Source organism: Amphiprion ocellaris, chromosome 17, assembly GCF_022539595.1.
Source record: "Amphiprion ocellaris isolate individual 3 ecotype Okinawa chromosome 17, ASM2253959v1, whole genome shotgun sequence".
Classification (NCBI taxonomy): Eukaryota; Metazoa; Chordata; class Actinopteri; family Pomacentridae; genus Amphiprion; species Amphiprion ocellaris.
In genome coordinates, this window is record NC_072782.1 from 7,323,480 (window position 1) to 7,334,862 (window position 11,383).

Here is an 11,383-nt window from a genome sequence, read left to right on the forward strand (position 1 = left end):
CCAACAGTGAGGAAACTCTGTGGTAGACTCATAACTCACTGGAGGGATTACATTTTTTATCTGGGGCGGGAACGCCTTAGGATTCCCCAGGAGGAGCTGGAAGACGTTGCTGGCAAGGGGAGCGCCTGGAATGATATGCATAGTCTGTTGCCACTGAGACTCCACTCTGGATAAGTGGAAGAAAACGGATGGATGGATGGATGGATGGATGGATGGATGGATAGATGGATGGATGGATGGATCAATTTCTGCTTGATTTCTTTTAAAACCTCCATTTAAACTCAGCCACAACTGGACATTTGGACGCTTTGGAAAGGCTTGTTTTGATTGCCAAAGAGTTTTTACCACCGTTAGGACATCATGAGGAAGTGATGATAACGATGACCTTCAACATTAATGATCTAAAATCACTGGTTGTTTGGTAATTCAACCCTAGACCAGTGGGGGTTAAACATCAAGATTCAACAAAAGAAGCAAGTCAAGATCAAGCACATCCACCATATCTGTAAAAGCAGGCTAAAGAGGACCAAACTAAGATTGCAGAAATTACAATTAAGTTGCTAAGACTTTCAAATCCATGATGCTGATCTGCTGCATGAGGCTTCTAAGTAGCCACAAGTCAAAGCCTACTGGCCATGTGACCTTAATCATGACTTTACAGTAGCATGTTTATGAATGTGTCTTTCTCCTTCATCCCCAGTTTTGTGATGTCCTTCCTCACTTTAACAAGATCACCTTTTTCCTGTCTTTGCTCATAGGCTGAAAACTCATTTCCTCAAGTGGCACCTCATGTCATCCCGTCTCTTCTGAATCATAATCTGGCAAGCATTAGCCGGAGAAAAGCCGTCTAGGTGTCTTGACTACAACTATATTTGGTTGAGCGTTTGAAAGTCTGCCTGCCCTCACAACTACTTTTTCAGCTTCATTTCAGCGAATGTATTTCTAGCTCAGATTCCTTGACGGCTTTCCACTAATCAGCAGAGAAAGTGCTCACTGGGATTCTCTTACCAGTTTCTCCCTGTTCTGCTCAGCCTAATTTGCTCTAATCTTTAAAGAAATCCCTTCTAGCTTCCTTCCTTGCTGTTATTTTCAGCTCCCTTCCTTCCTAGCGTGGCTGCAGCAATATCTTCACAGCTCTGCACCTCTCACCTTTGCAGTCTCCGTGTATAAATTGAAGCTCATTCTTCTGTCTAGTCATTCAGCGGTTTGCGGTGATGTAATTGAAAATCTGTCTGAAAATCTCTGTTTTGCCGTAAAAACAGATGCAGAGGAAGAACAGGAGAAACGAGGCCTCTTTTTTTTATCATGTGGGAGGAATTTTTAATTATGTGTGGCTGTCTGGATGGCAAGGTCAGGCCTGCTGGTCTGAAATGAAATATCTCAGCAGCTACTGACCATGGAGACTTCTGTAGACATTCTTGGTTTGCAGACAGTGTTTCCTGCTGATCCGCTGACTTGCCACTATTATAAACGCCACCGTCAATGCTGCAGCTTTTCATCTGTCAACAGGTCATACTTTTAATTAGTCTGACAGTTTGGTTTATGGTTTAAAATGTGGCAACATTTGCGGCTGCTGCTGCTTAAATGAGCTACACAACTCCTCTTTAGTGTATTTACTGTACACGTGGCATGAGTCATGTGTCATCTGCCTTTAATACATGTATGACCTATTTTTTTCTGTAGCCAGATCACCCCCTGAGGTTCTGAGGCTCTGACACAGCCCACCCGACCTCCGACTAACCTACAAGGGAGACTCCTGAGGCGAGGACAAGAATCTGAGGAATGGCAAAGATTTGAGAAAACTTAGAAATTTGTGTTTCTTAGTGCACGATCGCAGATGAGGGTTCTTCTTTTTTGCTGTCCAAGCTTCCATTCGGAGATGGAGTGTTCCACTTGACTTGCATGGTTCACTCCGTCTGCTATATCTGCTTTCTAGTTGACCTCCACTTTTAATAGAGACTTAAAGATCCAGCCACCATCCACGTCCATGAATAATTGAGGGCTTCCCGTGGTACAGGCTGAGATCCTGCAGGCTGAGGGGGAGGAAGGAAGAGGCTTTCCAGTATCCATCGCTCCAATGTTGAGGGCACGGGGCCATAATGAAATAATTACAATGATTAAATATGGTAGAAACTCAAGATTAGAGATGTTTTTACAGTGAAATACATTTAAGATATGCGTTAAATAACATTATTTCAGGAGTTCCTTCACTTTAATTGAGACATTGACCCTCTCTTAACCTCTCATTGATTGGATTTGTACTGTAAATGTGAGATTTGTCTGCTGGAGTGTAACAGAAATAAGGATTTGCTGTGTTTCTGATGATCTGCGGGTCTTTTAATGCTGATGCAGATCACTCCCTGCGATCAAGCCCCTCGGTCTGCGTTGGGAGCCCTGCATTTTAATGCCGGTTTCATAACTGTGCCTTGACATAGTATAGCAGACACAGGCGCACTCCTCCATGATATAGAGTTATGTAATACAAACTGTTTTCTGTGTGTTCCGTCGCAGTACTCTTTTCTCCGAAGCATCCAGTTTGTCACATCAAATCAAGTCACGGATGAATTTATAGCTCCACCGAATATTGCGTTTCACATTTGCATTAAAGTACATTCTGTACCATTCTGGATCATCGCTGGCACAAATGATACTCTTTGGTTGGAAGTCACATATTATTAGAAGAAATTCATCAATCTTGGGCTGTTTGTGTTATTTTAGGCTGGTAAGATTAGTGAGATTTACACAGAAAAATAGATCTTTCTTATTGTGCAGTATATTATCCCTCTTCTTTGTTTGCTTTTTCGTTTGCTCCAGTTTGCACTGAGGATAAATGATTGGTGCTGTTTGACATGTTTTCCACATCTGTGTGTAAAAGAGCCCACGAGAGTTGTGTGATGGAGTAGCTTATAGCTGTGGAAGGCTTACTGCACTTGACAGACCCTTGAGTCCTTTTCTGTTCTTCTTTGTGCTAATTAAAAACTCCACCTTAAGACCAGACCGATGGAGACGCTCTGCAGTTCTTTCTCCAATTTGCACCGTCAAGCTGAATCCAATGAAAAATGGGTTCGAAACTTTCATTATCCATTTTATTTAATGCTTTACAAATGGTTAATTGTCTCTCAGTTTTAATTCTAATTGCTCATGTTTGGTTGTTTGTTTGGGAATTTGATTTATGAATAAAAAATAAAAGCAAATGTCTGAATATTCTCATGTTCCATTTGGGCATTTTGTGCTTGTGGTTGGACTGTATGATTAGATCCAAGGGGAAAACAGCCAACCATGGACCAAGTAGTGCATTCGCTTTATGCCGGTGGCACATTGACCATGTAATAATTTATCAGCATGTTCCCAATGCAACTGACAGAGATGGAGAGAATGTGTGTGTAAGTGGAGATACAAATCCTCAAATATAGCCTAATAAATGAATGAATATATGGCCGTAAACTCTAAATAAACACATGGCAGGAAAATACAACATAATTTAATTGAGTTAGAGACATTATATTGGCTACATTATTTAAAATTATAGTTGTTGTAGGTCCTTGGCTGGCACTAGGCTCCCCCCGGCTGGTAATGGTACAGTCTAACCAAAATCAGAAGCTTCAAATGTTCAAAAATCACATTCTGAAGCAACAAACCAAATGTGAACAATTTAAAATTCAACTGAGACACAATTACCATTTGTGAAGTATTACAAAATGGAATAATTAAAGTTTCAGACCCATTTTTTATTCGATTTATTTTGAAGCAAACTGCCAAGTGTGAGTGGGACTAATGGCGCTACATCCTCAAGGATTTGACTGAGTTGTTTGCAAGTTGGGGCATTTTGGGAATCTGTCCTTGATTTTTAATGATTTGTGTCTTTCTAAAACATGCTCTCATCTGTTTTCTCCAGTCTGCCTGTAAGGGCACATGTACTGTAGTTCACTGTGTGTTAACATCAACATTTCTCCAAACTTGGAATTGAGAGTTTCCAAGAACGAAGCGACTGATCTGAGATGTCAAAACACTGCACAGCCGCGAGCTGCTCCATTGACGATGCACAATGGAGGCTGCCTTAATCAGCCCATCCGCTAAATGTTTCACTGAAATTTAATCCAAATCCAAATGAGCTTTGAGGCTATTTTTTCCTTCCCAGAAAATGTGCCATTATCCCCATGAAACTGGAGGACACTGGATGCTGTATGCAATCACCGCTTTCATGTTTCCGAGTACATTTTCTGCAGAACCGTAGTATCAATGTGACAGTTGCACAGTTGAGGAAATGGCAAATTTAACTCCATTTTCTTGCTCGAAGTGGCTCTAAAGGATTCTCATTAACACGGGCCACACGGTCCTGTAAGGAGTAACAGTGACATATTTGATGCTAAAACTAAGCTGAGCTACGCTAACCTGGGGAGGAAATGATCAGCTGTAGCCTGCAGTCACGGGCCTGAAGGCACATTGACATAAAGCAAGAACAGAAATGAACGAGCAGTCCGATACCAACTCACTTTTCATGGCTGAGCTTGTACGTTGGACCCTCGTAGGCTCTCCCACGACTGAGCCAGACTACCACGCATGTATTATACACTTGCCTGGAGGCAAAACAGCTCAAATCGATCTGAGGAATAAACAAGTCAAGACCAAAGCGTTGATGAAGCAGACATTGATCTGGTCGTCCCACGGGTCTGTGGAACGGCATCCACATCCAATGTTTCTCAAGTGCTTTTATTTCATTCCCCTGAAATGAGTCGAGCGTCTCTGTGCATGCTCAGCAGGATATGAATTTGAATTTGTATTACACAGTTCGGCCTCCCGGCTGAGCTACTATTGCACACTGCCTCTGATCTGATCGCTGACATGCAGAAGTTGGCCAGATCTGTGCATTTGTTAACAAATGGGCTGCAGATTTTACAACCAGGCCAGCAAGGAAAACACTTAAAATATTCATAGTAAATATTGTGAATATCTTCTCCCCCAGCATTTTCCAGCTGACTGTGAGACACTAGTACAGAGTCTAGTTAGGGAGAATTTATGAAGAGGTTATAAATTGTAAATATTTTATAAAAGGGCTAATAGACAGTTTTGTGATTTTTTTTAAAAAAATGTAAACAGCTTTAGCCTTATTAGCAGCATTTTTGGGTCCCAGGTTAAAATATTAAACATTATTAACTCAATTTGTTAATTTCTCAGTAAAAGCACTAATGGAACAGTTCCACTTTGGGAAATTGACCTTATTTGCTGATCTGCTTACAAAATGTAAAGGCTTAAAACTACTTTAATGTTAAAATAATAACTAATATGAAGCTATACATTCTAAAAAAAATCAATGCACAATATAATAAAGTATATATACATATATGCATACATACATAATGGTAAATCTACAATATAATAACTGCAAATGTTAAATATATCTAAAGATAAAAGAAAGCTTGCAGCTCATTACCCCAACTTTGTAAAAAAATAAATAAATACATTTTTGGTGGTTTTCTTGGCTAATTTGTGATATTTTTTGTGTGTCTTATAACATTTTTTTTTTTTTTTTTAAATATTGAAGTAAAATTGGCTTGGAAACATTTTTTCCAAGTTTGATAATTCATTACATTCATCTTTAACACTACAGGCAAACATAAACTTGAACATGATGATAATTACATCAAGTAATAATGGTGCAATTTTAAAATGGGAATAAATGGAAATACACCTGTGAGTCACATACTTTGGACAAGTTCTGCTTGTTTAACTTAGCTTAGCTTAGCCTAATTTACTTTATCTTATCTTAGCTTTTGCTCACTTAAGTCTCGCTTTTTTAAATAAATATAGTTTAAATAAGATGTAATTTCGTGTGAAATTGGCATATGCAGGAGTGTTTTTTAGGGTAAGTGACATTTTGGATTCCCTGCTGGTTGTCATTCAACCATCAGACAAAGATGCTAACTTAAACCTCCACCTTGTTGGTGCTGTCTCTATAGTTAATGTGCATATATGGGAGTCTCAGTTCTTTATCTCTTAGCATGAAAGCAAATAAGAGCATGCTACACTTCATAAACTTCATAAACAGCTTGAGGAACATGACCAAGAGTGGGGTGTTTCTTGAGAACTAACTTGGGATCTGGGGAGTTTTAGAACCCACAGAGGCTCAGTGGGACCTACGTAATATTAGGCAGGGTGTTTTCAATGTTGTGGCTGATTGGAAAACCACTTATAAAGTATTAGAAATGGTTACCAAATCATGTTATTGTAATCCCAGTAGCTCCAGTGAAGCCTCTGTGATCATCATAGAAATGCTGAAAAAGACAGCTAATGATAAACAGTTTAATATATACATTTTTAAATCAAAGATGGTCGTCAAACACTCACCGCCCGTTGTTACATTAAATCTCACTGTGAATCAACTTGAGGAAAAAATATAACCTCCAGCACCTCCCCTGTCTGTTGATATATTACTGATTCATGAGGGTAAATGAAGGGGAGCATGTATTCTATGTGGGAAGACGGATTACAAGTTCCAGCTGCCATTTGCTTTTAACTCTCACCCCGCTTGGCAGAATATTGTGGGCTTGTAAGATTTTCCTTGTAAAAAATGTTGCCGCATTTTAATTTAGGAGAAAGTACACGTTCTACCCTCGCGGCCCTTTTTTTGAAAGCTTCTCTAGCCTTCCATCGCTTTCAGGTTCAGTGTAGAGAAAGTGTTTGGTTGCATTCGAGTGGAAATTGATTAGCAGGACGGTGAAGCTGCAGACTAATGATGAGCACTTAACTTTTATACCATCAGGAGAGACTCAGTGGAGACTAACCTGATACTGAGTGGTTCCGAACGTGGGCCAGAAAATGAGTGTGAATACAGAAATCAATGGATCTGCCCTGACCTTTAATGCTGTCTGGAGATATGTAGCACTAAAGTAAAAAGATCCCACGTGTGTGTGGTCAATAATGCAGGAAGACAGAGGTGCAAAAAGCCAAGGTTGTGTCTATTTGGAAGTTGAAGCTGCAAATTGATAAATCATATTATTTTGTAAAGAAGTTGTGTTCGTGGCAGGACAGCTGAGGCCGTCTGAGTAAATGTCTTTATCAACGCTGTGCAATAGATCAAGCCACCGCAGATTTGTTATCCAGTATTAAAGACAGACTGAATCACCGCCGCTCGCAAACCTATAAAATGTTTCATAAAAAGACACATTCTCAGACTTCATTCTGACCCCGATCTCTTTGCCTGCACTCGATTTCAACATCACAAACCCCAGATGTTTTATTTCCCACCTCTGGGGTTTACATAACTATAGAACAGCAAGGACCCTTGTTCAGTGCGTAAAAGTTAACAACATCCCCGAGGAAAGACAGGCTATGAAAAGCAATTAGACAGTCCGCCTGAACCCACATTTAAGCAGCCAATAGTTTGACACATGAGACTCAGCTCTTATTAGATTCCTGCACTGTTGTATCAGTTGCTCCTGAGGATGTCAATAGATGGATTCCCCTCAGTTATTTGCTTTTAAATGAGTCTCGAAGCGGGGGGACGCTCTTGTTCGCATCATATTTATGCGGGTAGACTATCCCTTTGAAGTTGTTTGTGTCTCAGCTGGTCCAAGAGGATGTGTACCACTGCCTACGAGCATGGCAGCCACATCAGAGGCAGCGAGATGAGACATTTCGTTGTTTATGTTATCATTTCATGCTGATGGACTATAGTGTGCTCTGTGGCTTTAGAAATGCTAGCTGTGCCCCTGGGCCTGCAGCCAGCCGAGCAGCCTGTGGGTGGAACTGTGCCCACGGAGCCGTTAGGCTGCAGATTTGGAAGGAAGTCTGAAGATGCCTTTACTCTGTCTCATTAGAAGCACATTAGAGCCCACCCTCCCGGTGCACCACCCACTCAGCTACAGTAGCTACCCGGCCTGCCTCTTCCTGCAGCAGCACAGGCCCACAGGTGAGAGGGAAGGGCTCCAGCAGGGGCAAGAAAACTCTCCTATAAATAAGTCAGCGCCAACAACAGTCAGTTTCATTACAGTAAAGTGCAGAAGCTGCACAGTGGTACAGTAAAGCTCACAGGAGAGCAGGCTGAGTGAGCCAGGAAGATTCCAGTTCCCGGTATTTTAAGAAGCTAGTCGGTGACATTTGACGGCTGAAACCACCGGTTAATGCGTCTGTTAGTGAAACTGAGAGAAAACATCAATTTAATGGTGAATTATTAATCATTTGAAGAATCTGCAAGAATGAGGGTCAAATGTGAACCGATTTTACCTTCAGACTCTGAGGATTTGCTGATTGTATAATTTAAATGGAGTAATTTTGTGTTTTTGGCTATTTTCAGTTGTGCATTTTCCTGATTTTCTGACATTCTACTGAGGCTGTATTTCTTTTTATCTTCTCACAACAACACAATGCATGTCCCACTAAGGATTCTTTTTTTATTTTTAAGCTTTTTACTGTTTGAATCATGTCTCAGTTATCCAGTAATCCACAATCAACAGGCAAAGATGATTTAAAAAAAAGTCAGGCAAATAAACAAAATAATGTCTGCTTTCCTTTGCTATTAATCATCTCACTGCCCCTTCTATTAATCTTACAATTTCTCTCCTGAAGCTGCAGATGAGGAATCTTTTGAACAACTGAAAAATAACTTAATTATTTAAATATGAAACCAGTTATTTTCAGGCTTATGATACTGAACCAAAGAATATAAGAAGCGTTTTGCAATGAAAACTCATCTTGATATTTTAATCCGTTAACAATTATTAGAGCTTTGATGAGAATTTTAGTTCTTTAACCTTTAAAGTAAGAGTGAATGCACAAAACAGTGAATACATTTGCTTCAGCAGCTCAAATTCAGAACAAGAGAGACAGTGAGATTGCACGATTAAAAAAAAAAAAAGAAAAGAGGCCAAGAAAATAGAAAAAGCAAGAAAGTGAGAGGCAGTGAGCGGGAGTGAGGATATGAGGGAGGGAGAGATGAATTATAGCCCACTCCTGGAATCAATAGTCGTGCGTATCACAGCCCCGGTGTGCTACAGATCTTTTGCTTTCCCTTAACCGAGCAGAGAGGGTGACAGATGTAAAGAGCACAGCCTGCTGATTTATGAGGCTCCCAGACAGACCAGAGAGCAGAGAGAGATGTAGGGATAATCCTCGCTGTGCCTGAGGAGGCAGAGGGACGCAGAAAAGCCAAACAGGACTAAGACAAAGACAAGATAAACCTTAGGCCACTTAAACAGAACATTTTTCTCCTGTATGTCAGCTTTTTTTAAAGCCAACTCTCCCACGCTGCTGCCTCATTGTCATTTGTTTGGCAGATGTCTTCCCTCGGACTTCTTCTTCCAAGTCCAAATGCCAGTAAAAACACAGCATGCAGTGCTGCAGTGCTCAGCTTTAACACTCCTGTGCTTCCCTGACATGCATGTCGCTGCCTTATGGCTTTCTTATGCATATTTAATCACATTCTGATATAGAGAGAACATTTTGTTGCAGATTGTCCTGCTGTAACAGAGGCAGTGAGGAACGCCCTGTTCCAGCCTGACAGTCGGATAGTTACAGGGCTACGTTTCCTTAAGATGGATTCACCGAGCACCTGTTGTCTGAAATCATTTGGACTGTTATAGAAAATGATGATTTGTCTCTATCGTTTTTGTCTCTTGCTCCTGTTGAGCGTTCATCTATCCATCATCTACCCTTTTATCCTCCTGTCTGTCCTGCACAATCTCTGCACAAGGACATTAATCAAATCCTGACAGAACTTAAAAGAAAAGTTCTTGGAAATACTCCTGCTAAGAGCTGGATTGGAGGATGATACAACCCTTAACCTTGTAAGACCCACATATAGAAATGATGAGCAAAAAAATAAATAAAATAAATAAAACTAATAATTGTTATTATTATTTATAAAATTATATATAAATTAAATATATAAATCTATCTATCTTTTTTAGATTTATTGTATTATGCTGCACCCAAATCTAGAAAAAATGAGCCAAAAATAAAACTAAATAAAGTTAAAAAAAATTACATATAAAATGAATTAGATATAAATATAATTATATATATACATCTATATCTATATATAAATCCAAATATCAAAAAATGAGCAAAAAAAATAAAATTAATCTAAAAATTTTATATATATATCCATCCATCCATCCATTATCTATACACCGCTTAATCCTCACTAGGGTCGCGGGGGGGTGCTGGAGTCTATCCCAGCTGACTCGGGCGAAGGCAGGGGACACCCTGGACAGGTCGCCAGTCTGTCGCAGGGCTACATATATAGACAAACAATCACTCACACATTCACACCTACGGGCAATTTAGAGTAATCAATTAACCTCAGCATATTTTTGGACTGTGGGAGGAAGCCGGAGTACCCGGAGAAAACCCACGCATGCACAGGGAGAACATGCAAACTCCATGCAGAAAGATCCCGGGAAAGCCGGGACGCGAACCAGGGACCTTCTTGCTGCAAGGCGAAAGTGCTAACCACTACGCCACTGTGCAGCCCCCTTTATATATATATATATTTAATATTTTTACATTTATTTTGCTTCTCCCAAATATCGAAAAATTTGCAAAAAAAAACTAAATAAAACAAAAAAATTGTAAAATTTTATTTTTTTTATATATATATATATATATATATATATATATATATTTATATATATATATATATATATATATATATATATATTCATTTAAAAAAATAAATTGATATTGTATTTTTGCAACAGTGCGTTTTACAGGGTTAAGAATGTAGGTTACATATAAATGGAAGACTTGTAGACTTCTGTGCAAAGGTAACAAAATCTGCACACCAGCGCCTCCAAAGCTTAACAGTGTTACTGCAACTTCTCACTGTCCAGAATCTTATGAAACCTGCTGCAAGAAAAATGATGCATCTTAAAGCTCTTTTTTTTTTTTTTTTTTTTTTTTTTTTTTGCATGATGCCAACCGGCTGCCACATTAGAAACAGTAAATCCTCTCATTTTTGAAAATGCATTCAGCTCAGCTCAAGTGGCTTATTAACCCGTCAGCTCGCAACACTTCAGACACAAGTGAACTGATTTTATAAAAAGCACCCAAAAAAAGAAAAAGCATCTCTCTACTGAATCCCTGTTTTCAAAATCACACTCATCCCAGCGGTGAAAGTAGAGCCCCAGCTGAAAACAAGGTGACACTTTTGCTTCTAATTGGCTCTGACAGTAGAGTAACATGTTTACTTTTCTATGTGTTATAATCATACATTTAGTTATTTGTTATTTTTGGCATTTTTGCACTTAGAAGCTTAGAGTTGGCCTGTATGAGGGGAAATAAAGTGACACCCAAAAATGAAAACAGCTGGTGCCTTTCCACAGACGACATTGAGCCCAAGAGACAGAATTTGTTGCTCGAGGGACTCAGACCGAGACACATTTAA

General features: G+C 39.6%; 1 protein-coding gene across 2 annotated transcripts in view; it reads left to right on the forward strand.

Moving 5' to 3' along the window:
- The window catches only part of lrrc75bb (leucine rich repeat containing 75Bb), a 30,657-nt gene that overhangs the window by 16,594 nt on the left and 2,680 nt on the right, over positions 1-11,383 (forward strand). The window lies entirely within an intron of this gene.